The 11,592-nt window shown below is 40.5% G+C and overlaps 1 protein-coding gene across 1 annotated transcript in view; it reads right to left on the reverse strand.

Annotated features, from left to right (window-relative positions):
- Positions 1–10,988, reverse strand: part of arhgef19 (Rho guanine nucleotide exchange factor 19) — a 25,703-nt gene extending 14,715 nt beyond the window's left edge. Inside the window, exon 1 of the mRNA XM_015001066.2 lies at positions 10,634–10,988. The gene's annotated coding sequence lies outside the window, so the exon portion shown is untranslated. The remainder of the gene's footprint in view (positions 1–10,633) is intronic.
- Between the last annotated feature and the right edge of the window lie 604 nt (positions 10,989–11,592).

Below are 11,592 nucleotides of genomic sequence, written 5' to 3' on the forward strand. Positions count from 1 at the left end.
CCCTATCCATCACATACCTAACCCTAACCCTAACCAAAACTCAATTCATACCTTAGTCCTAACTCTGACCCCTGACCCAAAAACAGGGTTTCCCCTCGTGGGGACCAGGCTCCAGTCCCCACGAGGAGCAATTGGTCCCCACAACGTAGTATATGTCAGGAAAATCATCCCCACAAGGTATTACAAACAGACAATAGATTAATCCAACTGTGAATAAAGGCACCATTAACAAGGTAATTCCATCATCCATGATTCTACGGTAAATAGCCTCTTATTCTGAAGTAAATTTTTAAAAACTTCCAAAAAATATATTCTGTACTCAGTTTGCAACAACTCTCACTGTAGGAGAGGCTTGATTTGGGAAAAACATAATTTTACAGTTATTTTTAGAAAACATTCCTGCTGCTATGTGCAAATCAGTACCAGCTGGATAAATATTATCTGATAGCCTAAAATATTGCTCTGAATGATATGAAAATCCAAACATCTTTAAAATATCTGAACAGTTTAAGTCTCAATCAGGAAGGGGAAAGATCATCATTTCACTAAATCCTCCTCTTAAAAACTTTCTGGCAGTCAAAAGAAAAACCAAAGAACTTGTAGACTATAAGAAAGTCAGTGAAATTGCAGCCCTATTTTTCCTCCAGTAAACAAAGAAATAACTAAACTGCAACGACCTCTACACACACTTTTGAAAAGAAAGGATGCAGAACCTTCTTTATAATCAGCTGCAGAAGACTTGGACAAACCAGTGAAAAACTGGGGAAACCTGGACTGCTCAGATGAAACCAAAACTGAAAGCTTTGGACGTCAATGCACACACCGTGTTTGAAGGAAGAGTGGCTCTGCACTTTACCCCAGAAACACCAAACCAAAGGACAAGCTTGCAGGTGGGCTGCCTTGAAGCGCACTGGCAGACTTCCTACTAGTGAAGAAGAAGATGAAAGGAGAAATGTACACTCTTGATAAAACTGTGAAGATGAAATGACTGAAGATTCCAAGGAAGAATATAGTCACAAATGTAAAACTGCAGGAAAAAAAAAAATTACATAAAGCTCATAAAGTCAGTAGAGTTGTAATGCATTGATAAAGGGATGCAGAAGACTTTAGACTGGAACTGACAGGTCACCAAACGTAAATGCTCAGTACGTGAAAACTACATGCAGTTCAGTTAATATGCTCACGATAATTTGTTTTCTAACAAAGACATTACAATATTCACAAGTTTATGTGAGCAAAGATAACGTTAGAGAACGACATATTTCTAGCACTTTGAACCTGAATTGATACGACTGACACGAGTTTACAATGTACAAGTGGAAATAATCAAATCCTATCACTCAAACAGTAAAAGAAATCCTTTAAAAAAAAAATCTCAGTTTTTTCCTTTGCTGGCACACGAGTTTCTCCATGAGCTCAGGCTGAGCGTGTTTGGTCAGACAAAGCCGAGTGTCCTCACAGTGTGGTGCGACCTGCTGGCGTGCATGTGCAAAATCGCAGTTTTACTTGGTCACGTTAGACCACTAATTGCCAAGATGTGGATTTAAGGAGCCCAGCTCTGTCTGCGGAGACAAGACATGATGTCATATGTAGCCTCACTTGTAGGAAAAAGAACTCCGTTAACACAGACGAGTTTGTGATTCATTTTGCTCTCATCAATGGGCGATAAGCAGTGACGTTCTGGTAACTTTCCACCACCTCATGAATCTGAATCTCGCCTTTTGTTGGCGTGTATGGTTGAGTGATTAATTAATAATGTGACTCAACCTGTGTCCTCTGAAATATAAACTTATCTTTGTCAGTTTACTTGAACTTCATGAGAATGCTAACTCATGCAAAGCTTCGTAGATACGAGTTGGCTTAAATGGATCAGTGAAAACCAACAGAAACTTTCATGGAGAACTAATGAGTTTCTTTATTTCTTGCCAAAACAAACTCTTCCAAAATCGCAATCAGAGAAGTCACACCTGATGTCAAGGTGGTGTCCACTTGTTTCGCCTGAAGTTGGACATCCTCTTTTATGCCGGGTCATGGAAGTCTTCATTTGTCTTCCAGCTTTCGCCTACAGAGACAGGCGAGCAACCCTCAGGCTGCGGAGGAGGGCAAAGAGAGGGTTACCCAAATGCTTACACATACTGCTGGTTGTCCTAATCCTCCTCCAAGACCTTACACTATGTAGTCAAAACCTTCTGGGATGGTGCCTGATGAAGGTACCTGATGATGATACCTGCTGACACACCCACAGAACGCTGCAATGCAAGGTCCACCTGAGTGACGATGAGCATGAGCATCCATCAGCTTCTGACTGAAAGCAACAAGCTGACCCTGACCCACCCAGGGGATTCCCGCTTACAGTGCCAGACAAACAGCAACAGTTCGCTTCCAGACTTGGAAAAATGGTGACCATCTCACACGTAAACGCAAGAGCTTCGGGACCTTTAACCCCGACTCCCTGCAAATTCAGGTTTCCACTGCAGCAGCCAGGTTTTCAGACGATGCACGTCGTGGCTAGGAACGACACAAAGGAGCCATTGACAAAACTTGTTGGAACAACCTGGTCCAATTATGGCGCTTTGTCATAAGTCACAAAAGCTACCATGTTAATAACGAGCTCAACAAGTAGTAAAGCCAGAAAATCTCATAATCAGTAGCTTTAGACAGACTCAGGGTGTCTAAGCAATGAGATTCAAAGGAAGAAGATGTTTTTTTTGGCATTAGAGACCTGGTTTATTTGAATAAGATGTCCGAGTTCAAAAAAATATCATTCAAATCCTCGCATCAAAAGTAATGCTCTAAGATTTCCTCGTTTGCTTAGCCAGAAATCCTTATCTCGGGCAAGTTCAATTTATAGAGAGGTTGCCAGAATAAATCAGATTTAGTTTCAGGAATAAACATAATATTGTTGTTTTGAAATATTTTTCAAGTGGTATGTTGATAATGGAATAATAATAATAATGCAATTTCACCCTCTCAAAAACCAATAACCCGTAATGTTGTAATGAACACTCAGCAGTGGAAATGGAAGACATTTTAAATATCATTTCACCTAAATCACTTTTGGCAAAAAAAAAAAAAAAGGCTATTATTTTAGGAAGGCGGTGATGTCCAAAGTAAAACACGACAATCAAAAACAATAAATAAAACTGAAAAAAATACACACACACCACAGAAACAAAAGAATAAGTTATGTTGTCACTGTATTTCCCTTGAAAAAAAAAGAGATTAGAACAGACATGATCAAATTAATTTCTATTAATCATTAATTAATCGCTTATTGTGACAGGCTTAGCAACCGGTCTTTTACATCTCTTTCACTCTTCTTCGCAGGATTGTTTTAATTCAACCACAATAATGGTTTCACATTGTAAAAAAATAAGTTAATACAGATATATTTATAGCAAAATATCAAGACATCAAGACAAACAACTGGTATTAGCGTCATTATACCACATAGTTTTTACAATTTTCTATTTTATCCTGTGAAAGAGTTCCAGTGAAGTCTGACCAGGTTGTTGCGCTGAACCGTCTCGAGTTACAATTCGGACCCAATGTTTGGTTAACTCCTGTTCTGTCAGTTTTATCTCATTCTTGGGTGAAATAAGAAATAAAATGTCAGCAGAAACGTCCCCTGTGCCTTTGGAGTTTCTAACGTGTGTCAACAACAGCTGACATTTATACACACTATGCGCTGAAAACGTACAAAAAAACCCCTCCTGAATCTCAACGTTTCCATTGTTTGCTGTTTCTTGAGTGCACATATCAGCACAAGTAGTAGAATACCAAACACTGTTTTACCCCACTGCTAAAAATGGAGTCTAATATATGCCTTGTTTACTTATTTTAAATTAATGTTTGCTCAAGCCATGAATGGCTTTGCTGTTCTAGTGGATGATTTAACTGCTTTTTATGATCCATTTTTCAAAGGTTGAAGTTTCTGTCGGGCACCAGGAAGCTTTGGGACGGTATAATCACTAATGCCTAATGGCTGGCTTTTTGTTTGTTTTCATGACGTTTGCTTAGAAATTACAGAATCATCAACAACTATAGAGGTATAATTAGATCCTGCATGTTTTTGGATTGCTGAGTGCTTTGCTGTTATGCGTGGCATGGAGCCCTTATTTTGAAGAAAAAAACGCAGTGCTTTGAAAAATAATTTCATTGTTTTACTTTTTTTTGAGACAAGCGTTTCTGATCCCCCCCCGCCCCCCCCAAAATATAATATCATTCAAAAATGAAGTGTGTTTATATAACAGAGTTCAGACAATATTTTCATGTACTGAGGGGAAACATGCTTTTCAAACCAACTTGTCCCTGCACGAATAGAACGTAATTGCACATCTTGTTAAATCATAAATTCACTAATTGTTTTTAGAAACTTGTGTTTAGTTTCACAAGAGAGCCAAAAGTTTCTTCACTGCATGATGGAGAGGGTGAAAAATCTGGTGAAGACTCCAGAAGTACAAGGAAACAAGGTAATTAGCAGACTGACACGTTTTGGCTTATGACCTTCATCAGGACCACAGAGCCGTTTCTAAGGTGTTTGGTCACCAGTAAACAGCAGAGACACATGAAAACATGGACCTTTGTAGGATCTCCCCAGGTGAGGATGGCCAAAATGAACTCAACGACCACATCAACAATTCATCCAGGAGAAAATGCTGCAGACCTAATCGTGTCAGCTAAGGTCAAAGTTCACAACACAACAATAAGAAACAATCACACTAAATGGTGACCAATACGCAGACACAGGCCCCGCTCACATTCCAAACATGTTGATGATCCTTTTAGACTTTTGAAAAGACGTGCAGCGGACTGAGCAGACAGAAGAAGCTGCGGTTTCAAGACACATCAGGTGTAAAACTAACAACGTTTCAGAGAAATATTTCATACCCTCTGGCTTACATTGGGATGGTGGAGTGATGACTGGGGATTCTTAGCGTCTTCAAGAACTAAACGCTCCACCGTAATTAACACAGTATTGAATTCTGTTCTTTAGCAGCAAATCTGGAAGGAGAATCTGTTTGTGACCTTCAGGTCAAACACACCGGGGTTACAGAGGACCGTCTGAAACACACCAGTAAACACGCAACTTAGTGATTAGAAAAAAAAAAAACATCTACTCATCCGTCATCTGTACCCACTTATTTCACAGAGCTGCCAGGGACTTTCTCCAGTGGTAACTGAACGAGAGTCTGGGGGAAAAACCCTGGACAAGTTGCCGGTCCATTACAGTGCATCATAGAGAGACACAGGACAAACACACACACACACACACACACACACACACACACACACACACACACACACACGCACACACACACGTTTGTTTTGCTATCTTTGTGGGGACTTTCCATTGACTTCCATTCATTTCTACTCATTTCTACAGCCTAAACCTTACCTTTACCCTTTTCCTAACCCTAACCATCACATACCTAACCCTAACCAAAACTCAATTCATAACTTAGCCCTAACTCTGACCCCTGACCCAAAAACAGGGTTTCCCCTCGTGGGGACCAGGCTCAGGTCCCCACGAGGAGCGATTGGTCCCCACAACGTAGCATATGTCAGGAAAATCGTCCCCACAAGGTATTACAAACAAACGCACACACACACACACACACACACACACACACACACACACACACACACACACGCACACACACACACACACACACACACACACACACACACACACACGGTTATGCCAAGGGGCGATTTAGAGGAACCAATTAATGGTTTTGGGGTGTGGGGGAAAGCTGGAGTACCCAGTAAGAATCAATGCATACATAGAGAGAAAACTCTATACAAAAAGACTCCAGACTGAGAACCAAACCAACTGTGCCACCGTATTGGCTCCCAAAACGAAACGAAAAAAAAAAAAAAACAGAAAGAAAACAGATCTAGTAAATTTCTGAAAAAGTATGATTGATATGAGATGAAGACAGTGAACAGTGTGTTCGTGCTTGAAGTCAATTCTGCAACGAGGAGTCGGAGTGACGGTGTAATAAACTCACTGCCTGTCATCACAAACTTGTGATGCTGGTGGTAGTTGCTAGAACGACAGAAGCTGTTATTAGACTTTAGGAGAAAATTACTTTGCACAATGTGGCAGAGTTGGCTTGGTTAGCTTTCTATCTCTTAATTTCCACCATTTGAAAAGTCAGAACATTTTTCTGTTTCTTCAGGTTATCTCTTGGTCTCACTTAAAATCACGTCTGCTGACCTGAAAAACGGAAACACATTGTTGGTGGGTGAGAGGGATTCCAAACTACTGCTTCACAACTTTAGCTTTTTATTTGTTTTTCTAATTTTGAATCGTTTTTGTTACATTTTTTATTTATCTTTCTTGCTTTGCAAACAAAAATCTACTCTTTATAGACACTAATTCAAACTTTCTATTAATTGTAAAAAAAAAAAAAAAACAGGGCTAGTTCAGTTTCTCCAGTGTGATCTGCATTGATTTGATCTAGACAGGTTCTGTGTTGAATAGAGATTAGCTAGAAATACCTTGACATATGTTAAACATTTCTTTTTGCTAAAACAATAAGCAGGTGATTTACATCCTTTTTTGGCATTATGAGCAACTTCAATTTATAACTGCAAAGTATGCACTAATGGCACCAGCAATTGATCATTTTCCATTAGTTATAAGTGTCTTAAAATACAGTTTGCTTTCTGTAAAAGCTTTTCTTTGTGGAAAAAAAAATGGGGACTCTAAAATCTGATCTCTTATTTTTCTCAAGCTGTATGCTTGTTAGACTCTGATGCACCTTATTTCAGTCCTGATCTGTCAAAAAACGAGGAGACTGAGCTTGTTGGGCTCAAGCTGTCAGTCACAGCATCCTGGTTCAAATCTGATCCTGTGCAGCAGATGCTTCCAAAAGCCTGACCTACTTTTCTGATGCTCCCCCTGCATTTATCTGCTCAAGTTTTCACTCTGGCTATTCGTTCTTGTTTTCCAGCTCCTTTTCGCTCCAGCGTTATCAGCAACTCCCTTTTCCCAACTTTTCTTATCTGGACATGGATGGAAAAGTCATGTGTTGTTTATTTGAAAGCGACTGGGTAAATATGAACACCTAACACATACAACTGGCAACCTCGCAGCTATGGGTGCTGATCAGCTTTAAACTGAAAGAATAAGGAAAAGAGAAGCCAGAGGTGTTTTGATGTGACGGTAGCAACTCGTTTGGAGTTTTTGTTTTTCTCCGAGAAGCAAAGACACACAGAAAAAAACCCAAAAAAACTATTCCCCTGAAGAAGAGTTAGTCAACCTCCAAAAGCAAATCATTTGAGTAAAAAAAAACAAAAAAAAAAAAAAACAGTGCAGCACACACTGCATTAAATTGGCCGAGGCTGAATGTGAAATAACCTGAGGGCTGCAGAGCCAGACAGGTGTGCAGGTCTGTCCGCAGCGTACACGGCCGGAGGCTCCAATGTCTAGATTCTGACTGATGCAGCCTTCACGCATGGACAAAATAATCCTGAGAGGAGCAGAAGGAGAACTGCTGCCTAGAATGTGTCAAAGCTCCTGCTTTCTGGAAGATAAGAGCAAACCTTTCTACATCTGCTACACGGTTTAATAATGACTACCTGAATGCATGAGGTTCTTAACTCAGTAGGTGGTCTGCTTTACAGTCTTGGCGTCATGACAAGGGCATGTCCAGCTACCGTCCCAGATGAGACTCTCTGACACACTGAGACTCTTTTCCACATTCCCCGAATGACTTGGCATGCTCACTCTTCTGAAACTGAACTCTAGGCTGAGACAGGAGGCAAGAAAACACCGAAACTATGCACACGCAGGAGCAAGAGCTGCTATTATGGACTATTAAAGCTGCTGGCATCTGGGCTGCGAGCCAAAGAAAGTGACCGAGTTTGTTTAAAATATCTCCAGCGCCCGTGTTTTAAACGGCTGTTTTCTTTAAGTCGGTGAACTTGGAAAACTGTGAGGTGGGAATAATAGTGGAACGCTTTGATATGGAATGAAAACTAAATGGGTTTTTTTTTAAACATTTTAGAAACAAAAGTCAGAAAAGCATAAAAGACTCCTTTACTTTGACTCCTAGTTCTAAAATCTAGCACAAATGAAAGTCCACCTGCTTACAGCTGCCTTTGATTCATAATAACTGGAACATTGATCATCATATCCGATTTATTTGCTTTATGATTTTGATGATGCAATTAGAGGAGACATTGTTTACGGCCTGTTTCATAGCTGGTTACTGCATTATCTTTTTATGATGTACAACACTTTGAACTGCTATGTTGCTGAAATGTGCTACACAAATAAACTCGCCTTGATTTGACTTCCAGTAAAAAAAAGATGTAGCCAGAGCCACAAGGGAATGGTCCAAATTGAAGCATATTTATATGATTGGACGATCTAGTCAAAGTTCAGACGTAAATCCAAGTGAGAATTTAAGGTAGGACTTGAAAACGGATGTACATCCAGCAAAAAACACAAAATCTTTCTAAGTATTTTTGATCTAGCTTCTAGTGCAAACATCCTAAACATGTGACACTGCCACAAAGCGTTGTACGAACCGAAGGTGCAGCAGAGGGAGTATTTGAGTGCAGCTTTAGTTAAATGATGTAACTGAGTGGATGTGTGTATCCCGCCTGCTTTCCTATATGGTGCACACGCAGACTCACACACACATGCTCAGACAGCCGCCGTCTGACTGGCAGGTGATGGGGGCAGGTGCTCTCCAGACACTTGCGGGGGAAGAAGGAAGTGGGAGGGCGGCCATATTTTACATCTGAGTGTTATGTGAGCAGACATGCATAAAGAAATCAAATCTAAAGCAGCCTATGAGGGAGAAATTTATTCCCAGCTTTTTGGCCTGGTTGTGATCTCTTTCTCACAAAGAGAGGATTTCAAAGCAAAGGGTTATCAAGCGGTCAGTGATCATGCAGAGGACCACCTGGCTGTGATAAACGGCAGTTAAATGGTTCAAGGTCCAGATTTATACGGTGTGCTGCTACACATTTACCCAACATGCAGGCGGTGCATTCAGGTCAGCCGTAGCCCTGTTTAGGTAGTATCTGGTTACATGTGCTTGAGTAACTTTTTGGGGGAAAAAATGACTTTAAAGAGTATTTTTCCTACACGTTTATTTAAGTAACTTTATAAAATATTGTTGATCTTACTTGAGTAACAAAATTCTATTTACTCTATCCACTCTGCGTAATTTCACTAAGGTTGCTTAATCAAAAAAATTACCAGACACAAACACACACACACACACACACACACACATCTTCAGTTTCTGTTAAAGTTTTATATAGAAACAAATTAATTTGAAAATAAAAATAATTAAATTTGCCTGATTGTGTTATTTTATAATTATTTATAGGAATTATTTTCATTTTGGTCCTTGAAATACCAACATTATCCACATGACTTTATATTTTGATTCCTCTGATGATGTAATTTTTAATTATTTAATGCTTTATGTTATGATCTGTTACTCGGTACTTGAATGTTCTTTATACCAAATACTTTTTAACTCTTATTTGAGTATTTTTTTGGACAGCTACTTTTATACTTATATATATATATATATATATATATATATATATATATATATATATATATATATATATATATATATATATATATATATATATATAAATATATAAAAGTAGTACTACTCTTACTTCACTCTAATTTTTGGGCACTGTGCACATCTCTGCACCTAAGGTAGTAAATCCGACCATTTACACCACCATATTGCGCACCAGCCTATTTACCACCAGACTATTTTATACAGGCACGGCTGCAGACGCCTCACATGACAAAGCACTTAGTCATCAGGTGGGCAGACGGTCTCACCTCAGCTCACCTTCTCTCTGACAAAGTTTGAACAACCAGGGCATTTCCGGACGATGCACACGACAACCGGACGAGAACTTGAGCGAAGATATGACCTGACACACGAACTCACATTTCAAAACACACGCACACGCACGCACACACACACACACACACGGGTGAGTAAAGTAAAGTGCTCTGCCTGGCAGTGCCCACAGGTAAGTGTGCACGTTTCAGCCTTACCTTGATCTATTCCACAGAAGGGAGGCGAGCGCCAACTTTTAGCCACGTACAGTTCCCCCAGCAAGCTTTCATCTAACATATTCCAGGCATGCACTTACCTGCCTCGCTCTGCAGCGGCTCACTGCTGCGCTGCAGCCATCACATTTAAAGCCTCACTGCCTAAGGAGCTGCTGGAAACATTACCGATGCAAGAAGCAACAGCGTCTTCAAAGGGAATCAAATGCATAGGGAAGGCTAATAATCTCTCATGTACCAAACATTCATCTGCTTGAGCTGGATAAGTTTACATTCTCCATCCAAGAGGGACTTTAATTTAGGTTTTTTTTTTCTTCCCCCCCCCCCCCCAAAATACAAATCCTAAATTTTTCCTCCTCAGCCTGTGGGTCACCTGGATGAGCTCCACAGCTTCGCTTTCACCAAGTACACAACAGGAAGCACAGCCTCTGTCCCAAACAGCACAGCTCACCTTTCACTCCCTGCTGCAACAAAGTGCTCAGATGACATGTGTTTTGAAGGTGCTAAAATGTTGATTTTATGTGCTCAGTTTGTTCTTTTGAGGGATGACCGGTCCCGTACCTCTCCGGCGTTCGCAGCCTAGCGCGTGTGCTGGACGGCGTCCAGCGGCAGTGTGTGAATCCAGCAGGCCGTCCCGGGGTCAGGCCGAGCCATTCTGCAATCCATTGCTGCCTTGTGTTCCTCTCGGCTTCCCCTCCTCCCTTCTTTGCACTTGGCTTTCTTCCTAATCACAGCAGACTTTTCAGAACTGATGTCCCACTTCTTGGTTTCTCCTCTTTTTGCTCCGCTCGCTCTTTTCCTCGCGTTAGAGCATTTTTAAAAAAACAGGTTGAAAACACCCGACACTTGCTGCTCTCATAGCTACTTATAATGCAGATCCAGTCTCTCTGAGCTTCTCTGCCTCTTTACCCTCCCACCCTCCTTGTCTCTCTCCCTTCTCTCTCTCTTTGCTACTGTTGGGGAAGAGCTCTCCTTTTTTCTCTCGTATTCTCCTCCCTTTCTCTTGCCCTTCCTCTAATAGTTATTTAGTGTCTCATTTCAGCACCTGCCCTGACACAGAAAGAGGAGAAAGGGAGAGGGATGAAAACAATGACCCTCCGATGCCAAACTGTATGCAGTGCCTTGAGAAAGGATTCATACTCCGTGAATGTATCTGCACTGTTTAACCTGAAACTGCCATTTTTGCACAAGGCCAGACCTTCATTTTATTTTGATGCGTCAGATTAAAGGGGAGCTAAATAAATGCATACCTCAGTCTTCAGAGTCCTATGCAGGCTGGAAAACTCTCAGGTTTGATTTCAGGATTTTCCAGGTCTGGATAAGTTTTGAAAGTTATTTACATTTATAGGATTTATTCTCATTCTCTAAGATTTGTTTCCTTCCTTGTGTCTTTACATCTCGTTTTACTTTTTCTTTCATACCTACTTTTCGTCCTCCCTTCTTTCACTTCTTTCATTTGCTCCACATTTTGTTTATCCTTCTTTTTATACTCTTCATCTTTTGTTGTTCTCTCTTCGATT

Source organism: Poecilia mexicana, unplaced genomic scaffold (genome assembly GCF_051168715.1).
Source record: "Poecilia mexicana isolate PSO_F unplaced genomic scaffold, ASM5116871v1 scaffold_7, whole genome shotgun sequence".
NCBI lineage: Eukaryota > Metazoa > Chordata > Actinopteri > Cyprinodontiformes > Poeciliidae > Poecilia > Poecilia mexicana.